This window comes from Octopus bimaculoides, chromosome 7 (assembly GCF_046866305.1).
Source record: "Octopus bimaculoides isolate indiv1 chromosome 7, ASM4686630v1, whole genome shotgun sequence".
Taxonomy (NCBI): domain Eukaryota; kingdom Metazoa; phylum Mollusca; class Cephalopoda; order Octopoda; family Octopodidae; genus Octopus; species Octopus bimaculoides.
The window spans coordinates 17,769,083-17,795,637 of record NC_142934.1 but is presented as its reverse complement, the minus strand read 5'-3'; the positions used below and the strand labels follow the sequence as shown (position 1 = coordinate 17,795,637).

At 34.7% G+C, this 26,555-nt stretch overlaps 1 pseudogene; it reads right to left on the bottom strand.

The window, feature by feature from the left end:
* Nucleotides 1-22,624: 22,624 nt before the first annotated feature.
* On the bottom strand, nucleotides 22,625-22,698 carry LOC128248414 (U4 spliceosomal RNA; annotated as a pseudogene).
* Between the last annotated feature and the right edge of the window lie 3,857 nt (nucleotides 22,699-26,555).

Genomic DNA, 26,555 nt, shown 5'->3' with positions numbered 1-26,555 from the left:
AAGATTAATATATATGCTATCAAGCGTCATCGCATAACCGATTATAATTATGTTTATAATTATAGAATGTTTGTATAAATTTACCTAAAAAGGCTATTTTAACATACCGAACTACTTGGTAAAATTGATAATTATTAATTAATTAATTGGTTAATTAAATAATTAATTAATTTTACCCTTTTATTATTATCTGTATATATAAAAGGCAGGATGTGTGTGTGTGTGTGTGTGTGTGTGTGTGTGTACGTGAATGTAATTTATGCCCGTCCACAAATCAGCACGCATGTCACTCCAATTTTAGGAGGACATTCGTCATGACCCTAGCTGTATTTTCGTCAATTTATTTTTTTCCAGAGATACCAGCGAATAGCAGTAGAAATAAATTTTCAACCAAAGCTTTTAACAATTTTCAAGTAGGAGAAATCACCATTGTTTAGAAACAAGAGTTAAGTCCCCTTGTACTGATGAGTAAGTTTTTCTAAAGACTTTTGTTTTTTTTCTTTTCCATCGAGGAAAAATGTGCTTTGTTGACATACGGACAACACGCACACACACCCATACGCACATACATACACGAACATGTATGCGTACAAAAAATATATATGCAATAGGTGTACGTACGTGTATGTGTGTATTTGTGTGTGTGTGTGTTGCCCATATACATATATATATATATATACTTAAGACTTAATTGTGATCTCAACGTAACCGCTTCTGACACAGAGAATCGGGAGCCTTTTTGGGCATTCTATTTTCCTTGCTCGAAGGGTTCCCAACCCATGGGCAAAGGGGAGGGGTTAGATGATGGGGTGGTGTTTTCAAAGGGCTGGCATGTGCCACCTGATCACCTTTGCCGATCAAACTCTCAACCCATGCGCTCCCGTCCGGAAACTAATTCTACAGAACTGGGTTGGGTGTGAAAACCAACTTTAAAGTATAAATATAGATGTTTTTCAATCAGCAATATTGTGTTCGGTTAAGTCCTATTTGGGGTGAAAAATCAATAAACTGATTCCTTATGGGAAGTGAGGGTAATAAAGCGGATGTAAAAGATAATGAAGATCTCGATCTAAAGGGAGCCTGATAGCAGTTATTCTAACTATGGCAAGCCTTGGTGGTCACCAAATCCGAAATTGATCTTATGATGTTACGAGCAATAAACACACATCCCCAACCGCTATCTTTTAGCCACATATGTCTTTGGTACATAGTAACATATACAGCCGAACGAAGCGTGATATAAACGTGGATATGAAAATATATTACTGAACATTAATAAAATAAATGTGTGTATAACATATATTGGACATTCATAAAATATATATATATATATATATATATATATATATATATATATATATATATATATATATATATATAAATATTTGTATATTTTAAGTTACCACTGTGGGAATAGTACGATGAATCACTTTTAGTTTTAACAAACGATCTCACATAAACATCACTTGTCAAATAAGGATATCAAAAGAATATGTTTATTATAAACTATAAATGTATAAATAAACGGGAGTAAAAAATCTATGTTTAAATAAAACCAATATTAGCTTATTTTGGTCAGCGGCCATTTTCGAAAGACACAATATTTATTTAGTCATTTTTTTTCATTGTTTAGTTATGACGAAGGAAATAATAACCATGAATAATTCCTGTGTCTCCACGAATGACTAGAAAGAAGAAAAGAGTTATCCTCAAAGCAAGGACCAGATCCAAATACTTGCAACTAATAAGCTTTAACTAAAGGCATCCAAAGATGCAAGGCCGTCATGCCAACATTATAACGCCCCAGCCGGTCAAATGAATGCACTGGAACCTGTAGCCAAAAACAAAAACACCTCCACTGTCATCATCTCGGCGGCAACAACTTCAGCATACTTCAAGCCACAACACGTCTGTTCTGCTAGAAATAACAGAGAAATCTTACTCAAATGATTCCATAACATCCTAGATTTTACTGATATATATTGGGTTGTCCGGAAAATTCGTGCCGGTTTATAGTAGCCTACCTTTCGACTTATTTGCCATGAAACCATCTCAATTCTGGGAAGAGGCTATTTTCAAGTTAAACGAAATATGGAGACGTAGTTTGCAACAAATTGGTTCATATTTGGTTGATTAAAAATGTAATGGCACTTATTTATTGATCTTTTTCTTTCCTTTAAAAATCGGCACGAACTTTCCGGACAACCCAATATACATATATATATGTATATATATATATATATATATATATATATATATATATATATATATATATATATATATATATATATATATATATATATATATATATATATATATATATATATATATATATATATATATATATATATATATATATATATATATATATATATAGGAGTGGCTATGTGGTAAGTAGCTTGCTTACCAACCACATGGTTCCGGGTTCAGTCCCACTGCGTAGCACCTTGGGCAAGTGTCTTCTACTATAGCCTCGGGCCGACCAAAGCATTGTGAGTGGATTTGGTAGCCGGAAACTGAAAGGAGCCCGTCGTATATATATATATATATATATATATATATATATATATATATATATATATATATATATATATATATATATATATATGTGTGTGTGTGTATATATGTGTGTATATATATATATATATATATATATATATATATATATAGTCCAGTTATGTCTGGAACATCATAGACCTACGAGAAACCTACTAATCTAAACAATGGTAGCATCACCAACAACTGCGGCAGGTACATTTACAATATTCGTCTCATAGTTATAATGTATTTCCTCAAACAGAGTACAATCATACATTCATTTGACAATGTCTTCGTGGATAATTGAAAAAAAAAAAAAAAAAAAAGCTCAGATCAAACAGAACATGGGAGAGATTCACCAAAGGAACATATTTCACAAATAGGTTTTCCAAACCACATATAAGACGATCTAGTACAAAAACAACAACACAATACAAGCAACAATAAATACAAGAACAGCAACAACAACAACAACAACAGCAACCACAAGCAATGATTGCTACTGACCGAATAAATTGTACTGAAGAATCAAAAAGCTGTAAAGTAATCAATACTTAACGAAATACTTTCTAAGATACTTTAATTAGTTTTAGGCTGCACTTTAAATTTCGTTGGTTTTGGTGTTATTGTATTTTGAAGTGTAAACATAGACTTTATTATGATAAGCCCACTTAATGTTATACATGCATACATACATACATACATACATACATACATACATACATACATACATACATACATACATACATTCGTATGCATGTATATATTTATATATCCTTTAGAGAGATTTAGAAATTATAACATTTCTATTTCATATATATATGTTTGTGTGTATATATATATATATATATATATATATATATATATATATATATATATATATATATATATATATATATATATATATATTGATACATATACGTGTGTGTATGTGTATATATTTTTCAGCGTGTTGCATCGATTTTGCTTCAAGAGTTTCTGGCTACTAGATGTAATTTGTATGAATCACTGTATATACGTTACTACTTCAAATCTGATTCTTTTCTTTTTTATTGACTCGTCTCGATAATTGTTTTGCACGGAAAAATAACTACTACAAAATATTCATTCATGTAACTACGAGAGGTACCGCCTTCCGAGTAGCAGCTCTCTGGATAGTGTTTCTCCTAATGGCAATTTGAAGAGTACGTATGGTGAAGTATGTTTGAACACTTGGCATTATACGCTGTTATCCAGCAAATGAAAACTCACTTAAAATTACTGGCTGTTTTCTTTTATACTCTGAGGGTGTGTCCTTATTAATGTCACATATTTAACCTGATTTGAATTTCTTTAGTATGCTTGAACCTTCTAAGAAAACAAACGTGACATTTTATATATTGTACCTAGATATAGTCATTAAACGGACAGTATATAAGCGTAAAGAAGAAGACAATAAATGTCTCGAGTAGCTCTAACCCAGATTTTCTGGTTGCCTCTGGAATTATGACTTTGTGTATGACCTTGAGTTTGCTTTTCAATCGATTACATATTCATTACCTGTTTGGAATAGAAGACTGCAATCATGACAAAAACTAAACTTCGCGGTTCATTATGTCAATGAGGACTTAATCCGCCACATAGTTAAACTATACCACTTATTGTATGGGTAAAATATTAAATTTTCCAGCTACTTGAATTTTTTCATATTTTCATCGGATTATTTTCAAGACATACAGCTCTGATGTATCATGCTGATGACGAAAATCTCACCCTGTTTTTTTCTTCCTTTTTTTTATTTATAGAAATCAATAATAGAGAAGTTATAAACATTTTGTTTCAACCAACCGGAAGTGACTATTGCCATATCGGAACATATCGGAAGTTGCAAGTGACGGTCGTTATGGAAATCAGCGAAGACAAAGATCAGTCATCGTAGAGGAAAACCTTTTATGTGGTTTTTCGACCTGCTAGAATAGTTTAAACTATAAATAATGACCAGGTTTTTGATCAACATTTTCTACCTCTATGTTTTAAAATTCCTGCAATAAATTATATCGATTCTTCTGCTCTTTCTCTGAATTGACAATACAATTAATGTAAGAGAGATAGTCTTAAATCAATACAAACATTACTCCCACAAAGAATTCATTAACACTTGTGTAACCCGTTGAAATTACGCAGGTTTTACTATATGAAAAAACTTGTGATTAATAACTTTCCTTCCGAAAACATAATGAATTTTAACATACGCTGCCCATCAATTAACAGACTCACTATTTAATTTCCTCCAAAATAACTATTTTTAGGGACAAAGTTACAAAGAACATAATTAATAAAAAAGACTGTCTCAATTTTCGTTGGTAATAATTGAAACGAATTATATAATCGCTATTCGGTGCATTCATATATATATATATATATATATATATATATATATATATATATATATATATATATATATATGTACGTATGTATGTATATACGCAAGTATGCCTCTGTATAGGGTGAACTCATTCAGTCATGAACGACCATGAGATTGCACTTAGAAAGTTCCCCTCCGAGGCAGAAGTCCAGGCAAGGTTGTTTGTGGAAGACCACCAGTCACCCATGCATATCAGCTTCCCTCCCCACACTACCGATGTTTTCCAAGGGAAAGGCAAGGGCCGATACAGCTTGGCACCAGTGACGGCACAACTCATTTCTACAGCTGATTGAAATGGAGCAACGTGAAATAAAGTGTCTTGCTCAAGAACAGAACACGCAATCCGGTCTCGAAATCGAACTCACAATCTCACGATCGTAAGTTCGACGCTCTAACCACTGAGCCATGCGCCATCACGTGCCTCTGTATATGTATCAGATATATATACACACACATACACATATCAGTATCATACTTCACACGAACACTCGGCACGCATGCTCACATATATAGCGTAATGTGAATATAGGTACATCTTCATCATACTGGTTTATTCGAGAATATCTTCCGTTGATATGCTTCAGCCACACAGTAACCTAGTTCCAAATAATATATATAGCACACTCAGCGAATAAATACGACCTGTAATTGAATTAAGATGCAGCATTTGCGTGGGTGTTTCTTTATCGTAGAAATCGCATTCATGTATTTCTACTAATTTCTCTACCTTGACAGTTCAAGGAATATTTTGCTCCCGCAAATAATAAGTGGATTAAAATTTACAATCGGTAATACAAGACAAGATATCAGGACTTGCGCACATATTCACACGCCCATATATATATATATATATATATATATATATATATATATATATATATATATATATATATATATATATATATATATATATAAATATATATATATATATATATATACATACATAGAAACATATATGCATGCATACGTGTATATATATGCATACACAGCATACATATCTCTCCGTCTATTTATGTCTATTTCTCTATCTATCCAATTATCATTCTATCTATCTATCTATCTATCTATCTATCTATCTATCTATCTATCTATCTATGTATCTATCTATCTATCTATCTATATACAGACATATGTATACACACACAGATATACACACACACACATATACATATATATATGTACACACGCACACTCATTTATTCCTACACACGTTTATAAGCTCAAAAGCAGATATATCAGCAATGGATAAAAGAAAAAAAATGTTTTATGACATTAATTTACTAATGAATTATATTTTAATCCCAACGTGGGAATCAAATCACGAAGCTTTAATAAATTAATTAACATACAGCTTATTATTTGTTCTAATTAAATTATGTAGCCTGATGAATATCATCTGTTCATTGAATTCTAGATATTCGCTTGCGCATGCGTACCCAACTGAATTTCTCTTTTTCCGTTTTAATCTCTCATTATGCTTCTCTACTATGCCTATTGTCGTCACATCTGAGGCTGATGAGACCTGTTTATTAGTACCATGTAAACTAGTACTACCTGTTTCATGGTTAAACGGTCGACGAATAAACCGGCTTCCTCTCTTGAGTGGCTTGCTACTCTTGTGTAGCGGGTGTATGGCTAGTCACAAGGACTGAAAACAAGACCTGGCGAAGAGCGGATGAGCTTCTTTTTAGTGGGTCAACGGACATCCAGTTGTTGAAGGCAATGACAAGTCACCTCAATATCTCAAACAAGTAAATACTATACGCAAGTGAGGAGAATTAACGCCCTGTCTTCATCTGATGAGAGAACTCATGATTATTCAGGAAGAAGTTCGTTTTAATTCCATGAAAGCGCTGTAAAAGCGTACTGTACATGCCGACGACTCTAACTATAGCGACTGACTACGCATGCATAATCAGTGTTGGACTGTTTGTTATAAGAGGATGTAGTGTTAAAAAGCAATGATTGGAATATTAACTACAATAAAGGATTTCCTGTTAGAAGTTGACAAAAAAAAAGGATTGTGGGCTTCATTTCAGCGTAGCTTTTTGTAACATGTGTATGCGTATGAGAGAGAGAGAGAGAGAGAGAGAGAGAGAGAGAGAGAGAGAGAGAGAGAGAGAGAGAGAGAGAGAGAGAGAGAATGGATGTCATGGTCTTACGTTTAATCCTTCATTGCGAGCGTTTCAACGACACCTGGTTCAGATACATCGAGTTCATCTCCAGAGTCAAAGATCAAAATGGCAAAATTTACTCTGTGACTCAAATTATCCCTCGAATTTCGGTTTGCATGTACGGTTTTCATTCAGGAAATCGGTTCACTTCTATATAACGGGGACATTAAAATCCCCATTCGATACATATAGTTTACATAAAATAGGAAAAATTTCCAATGCAGAAGAATAGCTGTGATAAAAGATTTTAGAGGATCGGTTAAAAATACCACTAAAGACGGGGAAAAAATGGTCAGCATATCGCTACCAAGATTTGATCTCTGTACTTCTCAAATTCCGACTGAGCGTTACACATTGCATTTAAACGACTCCTCACAACGGATGCCTTCTTTTATAACGGTAAACAATAGCTGGGTCGATAAATTAAGTACCAGTTGCGCAGTAGGGTCAATCTAATCGACTGGCCCCTTCCCCAAAAATTCTCTGTAGGTTAAATACAAACGTCTGCATCTGTCACGACTTATTAAAGAAGCAATGTCAACACCAAAAGACACAGCACGTCAACAGCCGACAATATGGCAGCTGATAGACGACAGGATTCTATGCACAATATCATGGATAATCCTAGAAAACCCAGGACCCTACATGAACAAGATGAATCGCTGTAAATTAAACATAACGGAACAGGCAAGGATCCTAATGAACACCCTCGACCCAGGGAAGATGCTTGACTCCAGAACGGTGGTCTTCGAACCATGCCTATATTTCAGGAAAATACCTGCTGGCCCATTGGAACACACAGGATGACAAGGTCATCGGCGGTCGATAGCTAAAAGGGAGACAATCCACTTTGCTGACATTGAGTAGCGGGGTCCTTTCCTCTTCCATATTCTAGAGAAGCAGCTCGCTAGAGAGCCCGTAAGCCAACAGGTTTAGGGATCTGATGATTCACCATAAAACTAAACGCTTTATGGACGTAAAACCTAAGGTAATCCGGCCTAGAGTAGTGAAGCCAAGATGACGAGATATGGAAGTGATATTTGTTAAGTACTGCTTTTATTATTTATTTATTTCTTTTAGAGTGATGCCAATTAAATATATTTTTCCTCTATACATATGATCCCAATTAATTAAATGATGACAATTTTTATGCTAATTATTTGTTCGTTACTGTATGTAATTATCAATTCCGTCTCTCACAACCACTAATTCATTTACAAATCTCCAAAATGATGTGCAGGCTGTACATTAATACATTAATATTAACAATATTCCACGATAGGTCAAAGGTGCCAAGAAGAGAATTTATGATATATGATAATGAGGTATATATTTAAATTTTCAATATTTACAGCACAGAAACTTAGAACATGTTACACATTTCATTAGCTTTTTATATTTCAATGTACATCACAGATTGCAATCATCGATTATGTAAACGCATCATAGTAATTTAAATGTTGTAGTAAACAACTATATTTACATTACATGTTATGACACACGATGCTGTATGCAATACCATATTTCATAACACAATGCAGCTGCATATTATAGCATTATTCACACTGTTTCATAAAATAAATTTTGGTTTAAAGCAATATCTGTCTATATTAAATTTTTTCGGTGTCTTATAGAATGCAGTTTATCAAAATATTTACATCGTTTCACAATATAATTCTGTTGCAGTTTACAGGGATATGTAAAACACATCATATTTTTTAATCATCTTTTACTCTTTTCCGCCACTGTACTGCGGCTATGATGGATCACACTCTTGAAGAGTTTATAGAAACAAAACGATCCCAGTACTTATTCTTAGATCTGTTATTCTATCGGTCTGCTTTGCCGAACCGCTAATACTACGACGATTAAAAAAAATTAATAACGGTTGCCAAGTGTTGGCACCGGACAAACAAAAACACAAAGACATAGTGACGCACATAAGCACGCATGCGCGCGCACACACACACAAACATGTACACACACAGGCATACCCACGCACACAGGCACACGCTCACACACACACACATGTACACGCACACACACACACGCACACGTTTGCACGCGCACACACATGCACACGCATGCATACACACACACACTCACGCGCACAAAAGCATGCACACACACACACTTATGAAATAAAAGGATTAAAGACAGTTCTCAAACATTAAAGTGCTGATTCCTTGGATTCTGTGCTGTATATATATTCTCGTCCTGAACAGGACACTGACACGTCACAGAGTTACTCATTTTTGTTCAGCTGAGTTGACTGCAGGTACGTGAACAGATGTGTCTTGCTGGAAAACAGAACGAATCACCCATGAACTGCAACCGCAACTTTAGGTTCATGAATCCAACACCCTATCACTAAATAACACGACTACACACATATAAAAATATAAAGGGTAAAAGACCCCCTTCAGTCATGAATTACCATGGGATTGCAGCCAGAAAGTCCCCCCCACCCTCCGAGGCACAAGTCCGAGCAAGATTATTTATGGAAGACCAGCAGTCGCCCATGCATACCATCCTCCCCTCTACATGCCACTAGTGTTATCCAAGGGAAAACCAAAGGCAAAGGCCGCTACAGCTTGGCACCAGTGACGTCGAAATTGATTTCTACAGCTTTGTGAACTGAAGCAACGTGACACAGCCCAGTCCGGGAACCGAAATCTACCCCATGATTGTGAGCCCGACGCTCTAACCACCGAGTTATGCGCCTTCCTATCTATCTATCTATCTATCTATCTATCTATCTTTTTTTTTTTTTTTTTTTTTTTTTCTTCCTTCCCCCCTCCCAAAAAGAAAAGCTCTACATTGTATTTGTCCCATCTTCGTTGAGCCCTGTGTGGCTAATAAAAGAAATGTATCTATCTATCTATCTATCTATCTATCTATCTGCATATATGTATGCGTGTACACGTGACATGCTTCCACACATCTTCCGTTAACTGATTTCACTCGCCAGGTATTGGTCGGCTTGAGGCTTTAGTGAAGTTACTTACGCCTGATGGGACGCAGTGGGGCTGAACCTGAAATTAGATGATTGCAAAAGGAGCTTCTTAGCCACAGAGTTACGCTGGCACCTAATGTATATATAAGTAGAAATTGTTAAAAGGAGACAAAGAAACGAGAGAACTTCACGCAAAAGCTGCTACCTGATCTTTTTGACATAATGCCCAAAGATGTAGAGGATATCATCACAAAAAAAATGAGGAAAGAACTGAGAAAGACAGGCATGAAAACATGTTCATAGGGGATCAAGGGGGTCCCTGAAAATGTATGATTGGCAGAAAAGATACAAGATACACCAAAACAGTTGGGAGGCAAGGAAAGCTAAGGGATAGATTATTTTACATAGAAAATCAGCCAAGTACTTCACAAAGCTTGAATTCTATGGAATTCCAGAAGAAGCAAATTCTTCAACCCCATCCGATACAGAGTCCACAGACCATGAACCACAAACAATAAAAACGGTTACTTGCCACCCCAAAAAGCGCATTTTTTTAATGATTCAGGAGGCTTGTGTAGTCACAAAAATGGTTTTAGAGCCCTGTTACTCTGTATACCTCATTGTTTCATCCACTGGCACCATACAAGACAATGGTGCAGTCAGAAAAAAATTTGACCCTGAAAACGGGACACCTAAATTGATATATATATATATATATATATATATATATATATATATATATATATATATATATATATATATATACATACGCATACATTCACACAGACACATATATGTATATATATACATATATGTATATATATATATATGTATATATATATGGAGAGACATAAATATTTATACATATATTACGTGATGAGTTCAAAAAATAGGAGACAAAAGAGATTAAAAACAAAACACGTCCTATTGATCATTTCATATACATACATATACTTATACATACATTTATGAATACAAAGATACACACACACACACACACACACACACACACACACACACACACACACACACACACACACACACATTACTTACATTCATACACATATATGCTACAATTCCCAAGAATACGATGGTCTTTCTGGTGTCCACCTGATTATTAAAAGATATCACAATATTCAGCGTTACCACTATAATGTAGATTATACTGAAATAATTGCAGGGCGGTGTATTGACACTCTGCATTATGATTTCGATTTCCATTACACATTTCAATGTGACATGACGGTCGAAACCAGTAAAACAAAACATTGTAATCACTACTTCCTCTGTAATTGCCTTTGTTTCACATATACTGCGTATTATTTGGACACTTCGAAGCTGATTCGTGTTTTAGCTACAGTCGTTGTGACATAATATGAAACATAAGCAAATGCACACACACACACACACACACACACACAAATGCAGAGATATATACTTACACACACGTATATCTACATACATTATATGTATATATTATATGTATATGTACGTATGTACACACACACACACACGCTCACACACACATATATGAATATATGAATATATGCACATGTTTTTGTCATATCTATAGTTGTATACACAAACATACGTATATGCAAATATATTTATATATATATATATACATACCTGTGTATATATATATATATATATATATATATATATATATATATATATATATATATACATATACATATATATATACATACATATACATACATACATACATATATATATATATATCTTATATATATATATATATATATATATATATATATATATATATATATATATATATGCATACAAACCAGCACACGAAGAAGATTGTTGTAGATACTATAACAAACTGCTAAAGTAATATAAAGTGGAATACTTTTAGTTTATACAAAATACTATAATTTTTATTACTTAGAAACATCAAAGATTGCTATATAGAAAGTGAAATGTTCAATATTTGCTCCTTCCATTTAGTAGCCAAAACGGGGCTGCCATCTTATGAGAAGCGACTGACTAGTTTTTAGCTATGAATCGGTCGTCAATCGCTGAAAGGATACTGTGGTATGGCTGACAGCAGGTAACGCCCCTGATATGAGGCTCTTTGAAAAGGGTCTAATTAACAACAACAATAACAACAAAACCGACAAAACATTACATATGACAATAGTGCAATTCATTAATAATAGTCTATGTGGGAATACTCTATCAAGTTGCTAGGAATTGCAGTAGAACTCATTTGAAATTTTAGCTACACTATTTCTGAATGCAAAAATCTGTTAAATTTGTTCAGACGACATATTGCAGCTGAACAATTATTTTACAATGTTTTATATGACAACTTAACATGCATTTAAGGAATGGCGTTGAAGAAAGCCAGAATTTAAATGTTAAATTTAGTGTATCGGACTGTCTAAGTTATTGGTATGTTGTTAGTTATAGCTCTAAAAATAATATTGGGATTATGTGGGTGATGCTGAAGAGCGTATGGCCCCTGTATAGTGTTGTTTTTCTGTGCGAAGAAGTGTAAAATACTGAAAAGAACGAAAGAAGAAAGCAAAAAGAAGTGTAAGTGTCCGATTCAGTGGCGAACGATAGGCTGAGTGAAAGCGAGGAGTGGGGGAGGAGCAATGGGAAAAGAAGAGAAAGGAAGTGTCAAACGAGGTTAAATGTGGTTAGAAGAGAGGAAGGTTTTATGTGGAGCTGGTGGTGTGAGTAGCAACTAAGGTTAGCATTTGTCCACAAAGATATTCAGAATGGGAAGAAATTAATAAACGTCAAGTGACTAGTTTTAGAAGCTGAGCAAGGGATATATAAATCACTTTAATTTAAAATCACTTTAATTGATTAAACAAGTAGAAAAAGAATTAAAGTAATTTAGAACTGTTTAGAATAATTACAAAAACGTTAATTTAAAATACAAGATAAAATTACGTTTTAAAATACAAGAGAGCGAGAGTGTGAGAATGGGAGAGCAAGAATAGAAGAAAAAGAAAGAGGGATTAGGTAGAAATAAGGAGGGGTAATTAAGTAGCGTGGGCTGAAGAAGTGAAGCAAAGAGATTGTAGTATGGAGAGTTGATAAAGCATAGGGTCAGCAGTTCCTTACAGACATGTAAGAAGGGGAAAAAATGGTAACGAAAAAAAGTTTGGAAGTAAAATATTTCAGAACTTATATCAATAGTATAAAAAGAAATCCAACGAGGCGTAAGAATGAGTAATGAAAGTTTAAGAAGAAATAAAATATGGTTCGTTGACTTGAAATACAAAATATAAAAACAAATCGCCTGAAAAAAATTTCGAAATTTAGATATAGTTAATGGGATTGAAATGGTTAAAATACTATCGTCAGAACGAAATAAGATTTTTCTATTCGTCTGCCGAAGGAAATATGTAGTCATCAAAGTTGGGAAATAAAGATATAATACAGAACATAAAAATAATCAGTATGATATCTAACAAAATGATTCTTGATGCAGAAAGTATTACCTCTACGCATAAGCTTACACCTTGTATATCAGACAAACAGCTGACCGTCTTCTGTAATCTTTCTCCAAATATTTGACTGTCTCTCTGCATATAGCCCGTCCTATTCTCTGTTCTTTCTCGCCGCCTCATGCGTTACTTTAACGTTACTGCCATACTCCCACCTTCGTACTTTCTCAATTTTGTTCTCTTTCAACAACACATTGTAATATCAGGAGGAGGTAGTGCTACCCTGGGTCAAGAGGGTAGCTGCTGGGAGACCCTATATCTAGCATCAGGAACCTGAACCATGCTAGACAAGTAGAATCCAATCATGGCTGCCAGACAATTTCTGCAACCACATCACTCCTGGCCACATAACTCCCTAGACTGCAACTCCCTTGGTTATTATTTGTGTTAACCATAAGCACAAAAACGCACGCATGCGTGCACAGCCCAGCACACTCACACATATGTACACATAGAAGAGATATATCTACATTTACGTTCATTAGATTCGTTCAAAAGCTATTGGTGATGTCTGGTACGTGTTTGCAAGTGAATTTCTTAAGAACGCAGATTATTGTACATTATATACAAACATGACGTATAACATTTTTGGAAGTCACATTGCCTACTAATTAAGTACTTGTGAGGCAGTCTCAAAAGTAGGAACGTAAAACTTTGCCTCTTGTGTTGTTTATATGGGTATATTACGTAAGGCAGCGAGCTGGCAGAAACGTTAGCACACCGGGCAAAATGCTTCGCGGCAGTTCATATGTCTCTGGGCTCTGAGTTCTAATACCACGAAGGCCACATTAGCCTTTTTCATCGTCTCGATAAATACCGCTACCCTGTAATTGCTGGCATTGTGCTAAAATCTTAAATAAATACACCAGGTGGCCCAAAATTGGGTTTGCAGTGATCACGTAGGTACTTCAAATTCCTTTTAAAATATTTTACTACATTGAAATTTCCATCTTACAATCATATTGTTTATGCACATCTTAAACAGACAATGTTTAATCTCTCAGATGCTCAAAATATTCTCCTTCAACATTGCAACAATCTTCAAACCTTGTCAGAGTGCCGCACAAATTCCAATCTCCATCAATTTCAGTGAATGCATCAGAAATGTAATTTTTAATTCACTTACAGTTTGAGATTCTTCTCATAAACCTTGTTCTTTAGAGCAGCTAAAAAAAAAAACAGAAATCCATTGGTTTCAGGTCAGGCGAACGTGGTGGCCATTCGATACTGCCCTGTCTTCCAAACCAACGCTGTGGAAAGGTGTGATTAAGGTAATCTTGTACTGTCAATTGTAAAGGGAGCTTGACAAAATTAACTAAGTTAGCATAGAATAATGGTTTCTAAACTGTTAATATATGAATGCGAACGAGATAGTTGAATAACTGTAAACCTACGTTTGGGCCACCCTAGAAGTTTAATATTCCATAAGAGGGCGAGTTGGCAGAATCAGTAGAACACCGGGCAACATGCTTAAAAACATTTCTTCCATCTTTATATTCTGAGTTCAAATACTGTCGATGTAGATTTAGCCTTTCGGTGAAAATAGTATAAGTGCCAATTGTGCACTGGGGTTGATACAATCGATTTAGCCCCTCCCCCGAAATTTCTCGCCTTGCACCAAAATTTGATATCAATATGAGTATATTACAGAATCTTTGTTTAAGTTACAATTTGCGATGGTCTTCAGTTTGACGATTAACACAGGGATTTTCTTCATCAGTGGTTTCATGCTTTTAATCATATAAGGATAGGCAGAATATATTTTAATAAATAATAAATATTCCCCACTAACATGCGTAGTGATTACTCATATTGCGTTCGTGACAGCACTACAAACACCAACACATGCATACACACGTGTGTGTGTGTTTGTGTTTGTGTGTATGTGTGTGTGTGTGTGTATGTGTGTGTGTGTGTGTGTGTGTGTGTGCACATAGGCTATCACCTTTGCATGCATGTATGGTGGAATAACTTTTCTATTCACCTAAATTCACTCAGATTGCATTTTTAAAATTACAATGTCACGTTCTTCGTGTTTAACATGACATTGACAGATTATCTTCGTGTAGTAATAAGTTTTTGTGTTGACAATGAAACCAAAAAAACGAGATATATAGAAACCTTCTTATTTACACACGTTGCAAAATTATATGTTCGTCTACTTTTATATGGATTTCATTATTTTTATGAAAGAACAAGTCACTTTGCTCTATTAGCAAATTATGTTATCAAGTTATAAAACTGCTGGTGATATATATATATATATATATATATATATATATATATATATATATATGTATGTATGTGTGTGTGTGTGTGTGTGTGTGTGTGTGTGTGTGTGTGTGTGTGTGTGTGTGTATGAATATATATATATATATATATATATATATATATATATATATATATATAGATAAATAGATAGATAGATAGATAGATGGAGAGACAGAGAGACAGACAAACAGACAGATATATAGATATACATGTGTATATTCCTTTACTTGTTTCAATCATTTTACTGCAGCCATGCTGGAGCACCACCTTTAGTCGAACAAATCGACCCCGGGACTTATTCTTTGTAAGCTTAGTGCTTATTCTGTCGGCCTTTTAAATCGAACTATTAAGTTAAGGGACGTAAACGACGCAGTGGGACTGAACCCTGGATCATGTGGTTCGGAAGCAAGCTTCTTACCACACAGCCTGTATATATATATATGGATGTGTGTATTTTTTCCTTGTTTACAATTAACACGGAAAAAATAAATAAGCAGTTACCAGGGCAGCAAAAAAATCACACAAGTAATAAGGACGTAACACCCTGTTTCCAAAGGTAGAAACTCCGGGTTGATGTGAAATGTTTTGTATAATATATATGAATATATAAATGGAATTAAACGCAGGTGTTATCCAAATTCTTTTACTTCCGGCATATGTTTCGAAGACAACATTGGTATTATTCCAAAGGAATAAAATGGTGTAAAACAATGTAATCTTTAGTTCATATAAGTGATATCTACCATTCTATATAATTTGAACATTGATTTTCTTCTTACATTTCACTTCCGCTAGATATATCTATTTCCAAGCCTTTAAGCCTTTTAGCTTTTAGCGACCGAGTCCACATAGAGTAAACCGCTTCAAACAACTATATATAGCGGAGGAATAATCTGCGGCACTCTAACAGCGGTAGGTGAGCGAAAGGTGTTACGGTGTGTAGTATTGATATCCTAGCAAAATTTAATTGAGATTATATTAATTCAGAGTTGTAATTCTGCCCAAGTTCACATCCACAGGACTGTGGAAATTTTGTAGTTGAAGACATTGAATAATGAGTAATCTAATGAGGTCGTATTTACGAAGATTTTATTAAATATACAGAAAAATGAAAATACATTGTGAAAAAGTACTTGTAAATAATAGAATAGAAAAAATGATTGTAACCTGACCTTTGGACGACATTTTGAGATTTTTAAAAGCATTAGAATATGTATGTATGTACATACAAACATAAGTACATATATATGTATATGTATATATATATATATATATATATATATATATATATATATATATATATATATATATATATATATATATATATATGTAATACACACACACTCACACCCACAGACGCACACACATGTATATATATATATATATATATATATATATATATATATATATATATATATATATATATATATATATAATGCATATGTATGTATACGCATCCATATTTAAATTGATAGATATATAAATGTACATAGATGAAATCACAGAAATAACGCGTAGTAGTTTTTGAGACTAAGAGAAGACAAAGAAACAAATAATACACAAGAGTTAGACAAGCGCAATCGAAGAACGAAAATACGCCAAAGGAAGGAATAGAATAATGTGACGTTTCCTGTGATACCGTTTAGCAAACAGTAGAATAAGTATTTAGAGAGACAAGAAAAATAAAAATGTACTATACGAAATTTAAGACGCCTGTTTCCCTGACTTTGATTTAATGGACAGTAATGTATTTTTATGCAAAATATAGACTTCTTCTTGAAGGTGATGCTCACGAACCTGAAGCACAGTAGATTTGCCATCACTGTATTATACCTAATGATTATATGGCGAATTTCAGAAATTAAACTTGATTTAGATTAAATGTGTAGCAGAAGCTTATTTGTAGGAGATGAGAGCAGTGCTGTTGAACATAATAATTTAACTTGACATTTTACTAATTTTTCTTTCGTACAGCGTTTCACTATCACAGAACACTATTCTGCCTGTTATAGGGAAATATGCTTGTGCTAATAAGTTAGCTTTTGCGATATTAATGAGTTAAAGAGAATGTCCTGGATGCGAACATTAGTTTATATTGTTGGTGTATCCACAGCTCCTTTTTATACTTATTCAAATTAAATATATAAGCGATGTATTTTACCAGTGATGGACGGGATAGAGTTGAGATTTCATTCGGTCGGCAAAGATCGCTATTGCACAAAAAAGATAAACCTGTATCGAAGTATACAAGCTAAAGTTTTTTTTTACTAATGTTAGTATGGTATAATTTCAGGCAATACGCATATTTATTTTCTATATGTTTATTTCCTATGTTAATATTTAGCAAGTGTAAAATAAACGTCCGCATCAACAACAATAACAATATAGTAACAAAACATGACACCACTACAAACACTACGAATACTATTAAAAATAATCTAATGAGATCAAACCTAGGCCTTCCGTTGGAATATGAGAAATGGAAGATTTAATGCAGCCTAAATTGTACGCTTAGCATTGTTTCATATTGAAAGATAAACCTATCATTGAGTTTAATGTTCCATTATATATTCCTATCAATCTTATAAAGTTCGATCAGTTATTGTTGTGATCATATCAACAATAATTTACCAGGACATAACGCCATTATGAAACTATAAAACGTATATTATATATCGTATTTTTTTTTTGGTCTTCTGAACCATTTCTTCTGTTTGGTGCGTTAGGAATTAAACCTTGACACTCAATTTGTTTTATCTAGTGGCATAATACGAATAGAGCACGTTCATTGATGCTAATACACTTTTATTAGTAGTCTTATTACTCTTCCTTCCGTTGTATATAAGAAAAAAGTATGAAACACTGGCTTAGATGAGAAAAATATGCTGAGCTCTTTAATAATCGCCGTTACGGCCTTATATCATAGCAGTGTCTGATACAATTTAGTTTGAAGTCTGTAACATAGCACGTTTAGTTCATGTGTCAGATGTAAACTATTATTGCTTTTAAGTTCTTGAAAACATCAAATGAATGTGCTGAAATATACAGAAGACATGATGTGTTGAAATGTCACGAACTCCTATAGCTGGAAGTAATATTGACAATTATGTATTTCTAAGTTCATTGACTAAAAAGTCGATCTATATATACACACACAAAAAGAACACATGGCAGTTTTCTAAGTTTCATAAAAAGGAACTAAAGAAAAAATATTACTTAGAAATTAAAAGAAAGATTCTTCGACGTGTTCGCGTAGCCTACTAAAAGTAACAGTCGAATCTCCATCAAGCCTCATCATACTTCATATATAAATTTATATATTTTCCACTAAAATGACGGAAAGGTCACGTTTGAAGTTTATTTTATCATATGTATATTCCAACAGCGCCAGGAGGGACTAAGCAACAACGACAAAATGCGCTTTTATGAATATTTATAGCTTAGGAATTAGTATGCCGTTTAAATTCCATACATCAAATTCAGCAACTAAAACATACTAATGTTCTAATGATGATTAATACTTATTTTTCAGTAAATACAGGGTGTCCTAAAAGTCACTGATGGGTTTTAAATTTTAGTAACATAATTTTAGAAATAAATACATGAGATTTTGATACAATATAAAGGAGATAACGAAAATTAATAAGCAGTAGTCAAATTTTACAACGCCACTATATCACATACCAAAAGATGACATCGCTTAAATGGCAGCCATTTTCGGTTTCACACGCCCGTGCCCTTTCCAAAACTTGCACCATAATGCCCCCAAGAGTTTCAGACCCCACTTCTCTGATTTCTCTACTGATGCTCTCCTTCAGATGCATCAGGGTCTCCGGTTTGTTGGCGTAAACCTTCCCTTTGAGTTATCCCCACAAGAGAGAATCCGGACTAGTCAAGTCTGGGGAAACGTGAAGGCCAGTTGACATTGCCGTAGCTGAAGATTATTCTCTTTCCAAAGCGTTGCCGTAGCAACTGCATTGTTTCGCTTGCGTATGAGAAGTTTCCCCATGTGTGAGGTCTACTTTGACTGGCCGGGTGCGGAAAGATCTCAGTTAGGGATACCTGAAAGAGAGGGTTTATGTCAACAAGCCGGAGACCCTGGATCCTGGAAGGAGAACATCAATAGAGAAATCAGAGAAGTGGGGTCGGAAACTCTTGAGGGCGTTATGGTGCAAGTTTTGGAAAGAGCACGGGCGGGCGAAGCCGAAAATGGCTGCCATTTAAGGGATGTCATTTTTCATGTGTGGCAGGGGGGAGGGTTCCAAAATGTGACTTATGCATATTAATCTTCATTATGTTCTTTATATAGAATGAAAATTTCATACATTTATTTGTAAAGTGAAGGAAGTTATTAGAAATTGAAACCTCTCAGTGACTTTTGGGACAGCAGTATTCACGGCAGTGGATTGGCGGAGCATAAGAAAAATGTTTTGCAGCATGTCTTTACGTTCTGAGTTGAATTACCGACATATTCAACTTAGCGCCACCTTTCCTCTGAGGTCGAAAAAAACAATGTACCAATCAAATATTGGCATTGATGTGTTCGACTGGCCGACCCACTCAAAACTGATGCTTGTCCCCCTAAATTAGAAATGAATATTAAATGTAACTGACAGGAAGCTGAAAAGTCAGTAAATTATCAGGCAACATGAATTGCGGAAATTAGATTTAGTGACTATTCATAGTGTTCTGAGTGCAAATCCAATGACGGTTACTTGCTTTTCACTCATCAGAGATCGATAAAATTGGATCTTGTCATGGCTTTGGGGCTTAAGAAATTCCCTTTCAAATCACGTAATTTCATGTTCGATTTCCACCATAGAAGCATAAAAATGCTGTGCGACACTGTATATTTTGTTCTTTTTCCACTGTTTAGTCTCTCTACCCACAAATTCTGGTCGTGGTCATGGCGGAGACTGGAAGCCGGGTACTGTCAGAGCAGCATGAGATCGACTATTTACTGCTCAGCTTTACGGGTCGATAATATACGTAACAATAATGATCAAAGATCAAAATTAATTCACGTATTCTCATCACCTACACATTTATACCCGCGAGCAGCGCAAAAACAAAGAAATCAATAATTATCTTATGCAACTGGGAACAATATATCGATCAAACGTTAGGATGGCATCATGAAATCCAATAATCCAATCCATTTATTTGCTACGAATAAATACTTATGCAGATAGATGTTCTCAATTATTCGGTCTCCCAAGTAAAATTAGTCTCAACCAGTGTCATTTCAGTTAGTCATTATGATGGCTACCAAATGTTAGCAACACATTTGGTTAATGTTATTAGGTTGATGACCTGACAATAATTGCTTAATTTCCAAAAGGGCTTAGGTTATGAATAAACATTATATATGTTTACTTATATGCATATGTAATCATCTTTATAAGAGAAGCAGATTGAACAAAATGACAGACTGAAGCTGGAAGTGCGTAGAAATTTAAGTTGTGCGTCTGCGTCTGTATATGTGGGTGGGTGTGGATAGATGTATGTATGTGTTTGTGTGTCTGAGAGAAAGAGAGAGAGAGGGAGAGAGAAAGAGAGAGGAGAGAGACAAAGAGAGAGACAGAGAACGACAGAGAGGGAAGAAAAAGAGAGGGGGAGAATGACAGAGAGAGGGGGAGAATGACAGAGAGAGAGAGAGAGAGAGAGAGAGAGAGAGAGGGAGAGAGGGAAAGAGTTTCGATTAGATCGATTCCAGTACGCAAATGATACTTAATTTATCGACCACAGTACGCAAGTGGTACTTAATTTATCGACCTTGAAAGGATGAAAGGCAAAGTCAACCTCGGTGGAATTTGAACTCAGAAAGCAAAGACAGACGAAATACCGCTAAGCATTCGCCTCGCCCGGCGTGCTAACGTTCTTGCCAGCTCACTGCCTCCATGTATACAAATTATTGTGCGATTTGCAAGTTGCATTTTTAAATGCATTTTACGTATATATTTTTTTAATGCAAATTAAGCTGATGCTAGGGCCAACGAAAGCTTTGTGAGTGGATTTTGTAAACGAAAACTTAAAGAAGCACGTCCTATCTATCTATCTATCTATCTATCTATCTATCTATCTATCTATCTATCTATCTATCTATCTATCTATCTATCTATCTATCTATCTTTCTATCTATCTGTCTGTCTATCTATCTATCTATCTATCTATCTATCTATCTATCTATCTATCTATCTATCTATCTATCTATCTAGGTGACCGTGGTCTTTTCCGTAGGCTTTTCTCTCCACGGATAAACCTAATCTGTTCCCCGTTTTTTACATCGACTGTGATACACGATCCCTATTGATCGCCCCCTCCCACGTTTTTTTTTTTTTTTTTTTTTTCTTCCCGCGATCCCTTTTGATCCAAATTATGCCCCCCCCCCAAAAGCTCTACTTTGTAATTTGTCCATTTTCTGTATTTAGCCCTGTGTGGCTATAATAAAAAGATATCTATCTATCTATCTATTGTATAAGATCGTGTGTCTGTGTTTCTTCTCCACCACCATCGTGTTTCAGGAAAATAGATCGGTAGAATAAGTACTAGGCTTACAAAGAATACGTCCTGGGCTCGATATCTGCGACTAAAGGCCGTGCTCCAGAATGACCACAGTCAAATGACTGAAACAAGTAAGACTATTTACCTTTAGGTTTGAATTGCTAACGGGCCACCTATGTTATATATATATATATATATATATATATATATATGTACAATTTCAATATAAATGTATATACTCACACACACACACACACACACACACACACACACACATACACACATACACACATATGTTTCAAATACCAATAACCACGCCTCGGACAACCCTCATCGGCCATGGCACCGCCTCTGCGCAAAGCAGAGGCGGTGCCATATATGTGTGTGTATGTATGTGTGAGTGTATATTTGTGTGTGTGTGTATTCAGTTTTCTGTGAGCGATGTGTCTGAAGAATACAGTGACGTTACAGCTGTGTTATCAAAATATATGTAATAGAGCTCAGATCGGAAAGTTTTGAAAGCCTTAAAGAGATCATGAATAGCCCATCGTAGGTAGAGAGCCCACTCGGTCAACACTAGATATTGTTTTGCGTGATGTCCTCGTGTATATTTCAGATCATCCTATTGATGTATACCTCATAAATTTACCAGTTTTGTCCTAGGCAACCACGAGATTGACAAGGATAGGCAGTGCAATTACAAGGAGTTCCCCGTCTGATGGAGGCCACCTCGTGATGGTCTAAATGCTAACATTTCTATTACAGTCATGACAACCATGTATAATGGTAGCTATTATGAAAATGTTACTTCTCTACTCGGCGTAGATCCACTTTTAGTAATAAAACTTATCCATTACGTCAAAATAGCATATATCATACTGTTTTACATCACCAAGCAATAGTATATATGAATATTTCTGATATATTATGCCGCAGTAATAACTTTTACACCATATGATTAATAATCAGATATTTCATATCCTCTGTTGTATCATAATATGTGATTTATCCTTTCGTTGTCATAATATTGAAATAATTTCTAAACTACAAATACAAGATATTACACAAAACCGTATTTCTTCAATGGTGTTGATATACAAACAACTATACAACGGCAGTAGCTTAAGGAACAATAAAACTCACAACAAATTTCATGGGAAAAAACAATGAAATGTCTAATGTAAAATAATAACAGAGAAATATTCCGAAACTCACAGGAGACTCTGAAACTGTTATTACGTTTAACGACCCCCAATAAAGTCTGCTATCAGTTTTTAGCAACACAAATAGCTCGCTTATCATAGTAAGTATATTACGTAAATTCTCTTTTCTAAATCGGATGAAAATTGATGGCTTAAATATTAGTCAAATCATTTCTATTTTTTCTTCAGATCCGTTTTATTATTGCAATAGGAATGATATGAAAATGTTTTAATTCCATCATGCGTGTATATCTTGGGCATATTCCGAATATATATTTATGTATGTATGTATGTATGTATGTATGTATGTATACGCATAGGCGCTGGAGTGGCTATGTGATAAGTAGCTTGCTTACCAACCACATGGTTCCGGGTTCATTCCAACTGCGTGGCACCTTGGGGAAATGTCTCCTACTATAGCCTCGGGTCGACCAAAGCCTTGTGAGTGGATTTGGTAGATGGAAACTGAAAGAAGCCCGTCGTATATATGTATATGTATGTGTGTGTTTATGTTTGCGTGTCTGTGTTTGTCCCCCCAGCATCACTTGACAACCGATGCTGGTGTGTTTACGTCCACATAACTTAGCAGTTCGGCAAAAGAGACCGATAGGATAAGTACTAGACTTCCAAAGAATAAGTCCTGAGGTCGATTTGTTCGACTAAAGGCGGTGCTCCAGCATGGCCGCATTCAAATGACTGAAACAAGTAAAAGAGTATACGTGTGTGTGTGTGTGTGTGTGTGTGTGTGGGTGTGTGTGTGTGTGTGCGTAAATATATATTTGTCCCAATAATATGTGAAGCTTGTTATTTTCTTCAACTCTGGATACTCACTCGGCGAAAATGGCCGAGCTGCCGAGCGGCTAAAATTCTTTAGATTACGATCGGTGTCAAACGTATGTAGTGTATGAATACGCGCACACATACGAATACACACACACATACATGAATATATTATTTTATTCTTTTATTGTATTCAGTTATATGACGGCAGCAATGCTGGAACACCACCTTTAGTCGAACAAATCGACACCAGGACTTATTCTTTGTAAGCCTAGTACTTATTCAATCGTCTCTTTTGCTGAACCGCTAAGTTACGGTAACGTAAACACACCAACACACAGACACACAAACACACACACACACACACACACACACACACACACACATATACGACGGGCTTCTTTCAGTCTCAGTCTACCAAATCCACTCACAAGGCTTCGGTCGGCCCGAGGCTATAATAGAAGACATTTCCCCAAGGTACCACACAGTGTGACTGAACCCGGAACCATGTGGTTGGTAAGCAAGTTTCTTACTACAGAGCCACATTTGCGCTTATGTATATGTATATATAACTATGTTTAAAGAAAAATAGAACCTTTATGGCTAGAATACTTTTCCTTATACGCCTGCTCGATCTGAGACGAACTGAACATAAACAACTAGCTCTTAGATTATATATTATCGATTGCAAGAGGACACATTATTTAACGTTGTCCTTGGTTCACTATACCTGAAGCCAAATCAGAAAGTCTTTGACCATATCGCAACTAACGTACTATCAAATCTCTCAAGTCGTTCTATATATTGAAAAGAATTTGGAACACACATTTTAAAATGTAGTTTTGTATACACAGCGTTTCAAACAAATTTCTTGAAATGTATAGCGCTTCAGAATTTTACACTTTATAGAAAAGCAAGGTTTCAGCCAACTAAATTCTCCACTCGAGACTATAAAAATTCTTCGAGAGCTACGTCGCTATAAACACGTGCCATCAGCAGTTTACAGAAGCTTCGGAAGTTGTAGTAGGATAAATAACAACACAGACTGAATATATGGTATGAGTGAGGTTTTGATAATTGGTTTTCTTAATAGTGACATACCTGTGGGGTTAAACAATATAGGAATGCACAACATTGACCAGAGGAAGAGGGAGAGAGTGAGAGCGAGATAGATAGATAGATAGAGTGAGAGAGAGAGAGAGAGAAATAGAGAGAGAGAGAGAGAGAGAAAGAGAGAAAGATAGGCAGAGAAAAGGAGAGAAAGAGCGGGAGAGAGTAAATGTGACAGTAACAGAGAAAAACGGCAATGGCTATATTTGCTTCACATAAGTAAAGCAATATGAAAAAGGAGAAAAAGAATAGACTAGTCCGATTATATAACGAATATAATCTTATGCAATAATAATATATTATATATTATATAATTTAATATACTTTCTTTTAAAAGAATAACAGAAGAGAGAATAATAGAATAAAATAGATCTAAAATAAAGCGAGTAAAATGTTTGTGAGAGAAAAACAAACATAAAAATTCACAAATACTTTGGTTGTTGAAGTTTTTGACACAGGTTATTGTGAAAAAGACACAAGAGTGTCTGGATAAATGAAAATTATGATTTTGTTTTTCTAAGATTCAATAGTAGCGCCACAAACATAAGTATTTACACACACGTTCATACACGCACATACACATATACGTACATATATAAACATAAGTATATAACTACTCTTCAATACCATACAGATTTGTATGTACATATGTTTGTGTGCTCGTGAATATACATATGTATATATATATATATATATATATATATATATATATATATATATATATACATATGAATACATATATATATATATATATATATATATATATATATATGAATACATAGATGTAATATACAAGTATACATATATATGCATATACCTGCATATTTATGTATACATAGGAATATATAAATGTATACATACACACACATATATACATACATACGCACACATACAGACGCACAGACATACACAGGCGTACAGACACACACACACACAGGCACATACACACACACACACACACACACACACACATATATATATGTATATATATATATATATACATGCAGACACACAAACTCGCTACCAGTGAAACTCTAGTAAACATTACCATAAGGTTATATAATTCCTTGCCAATGTTGTTTATTACCCGCCGCTCCAACGCTGAACTCAATTTCCATCGTGAAAATG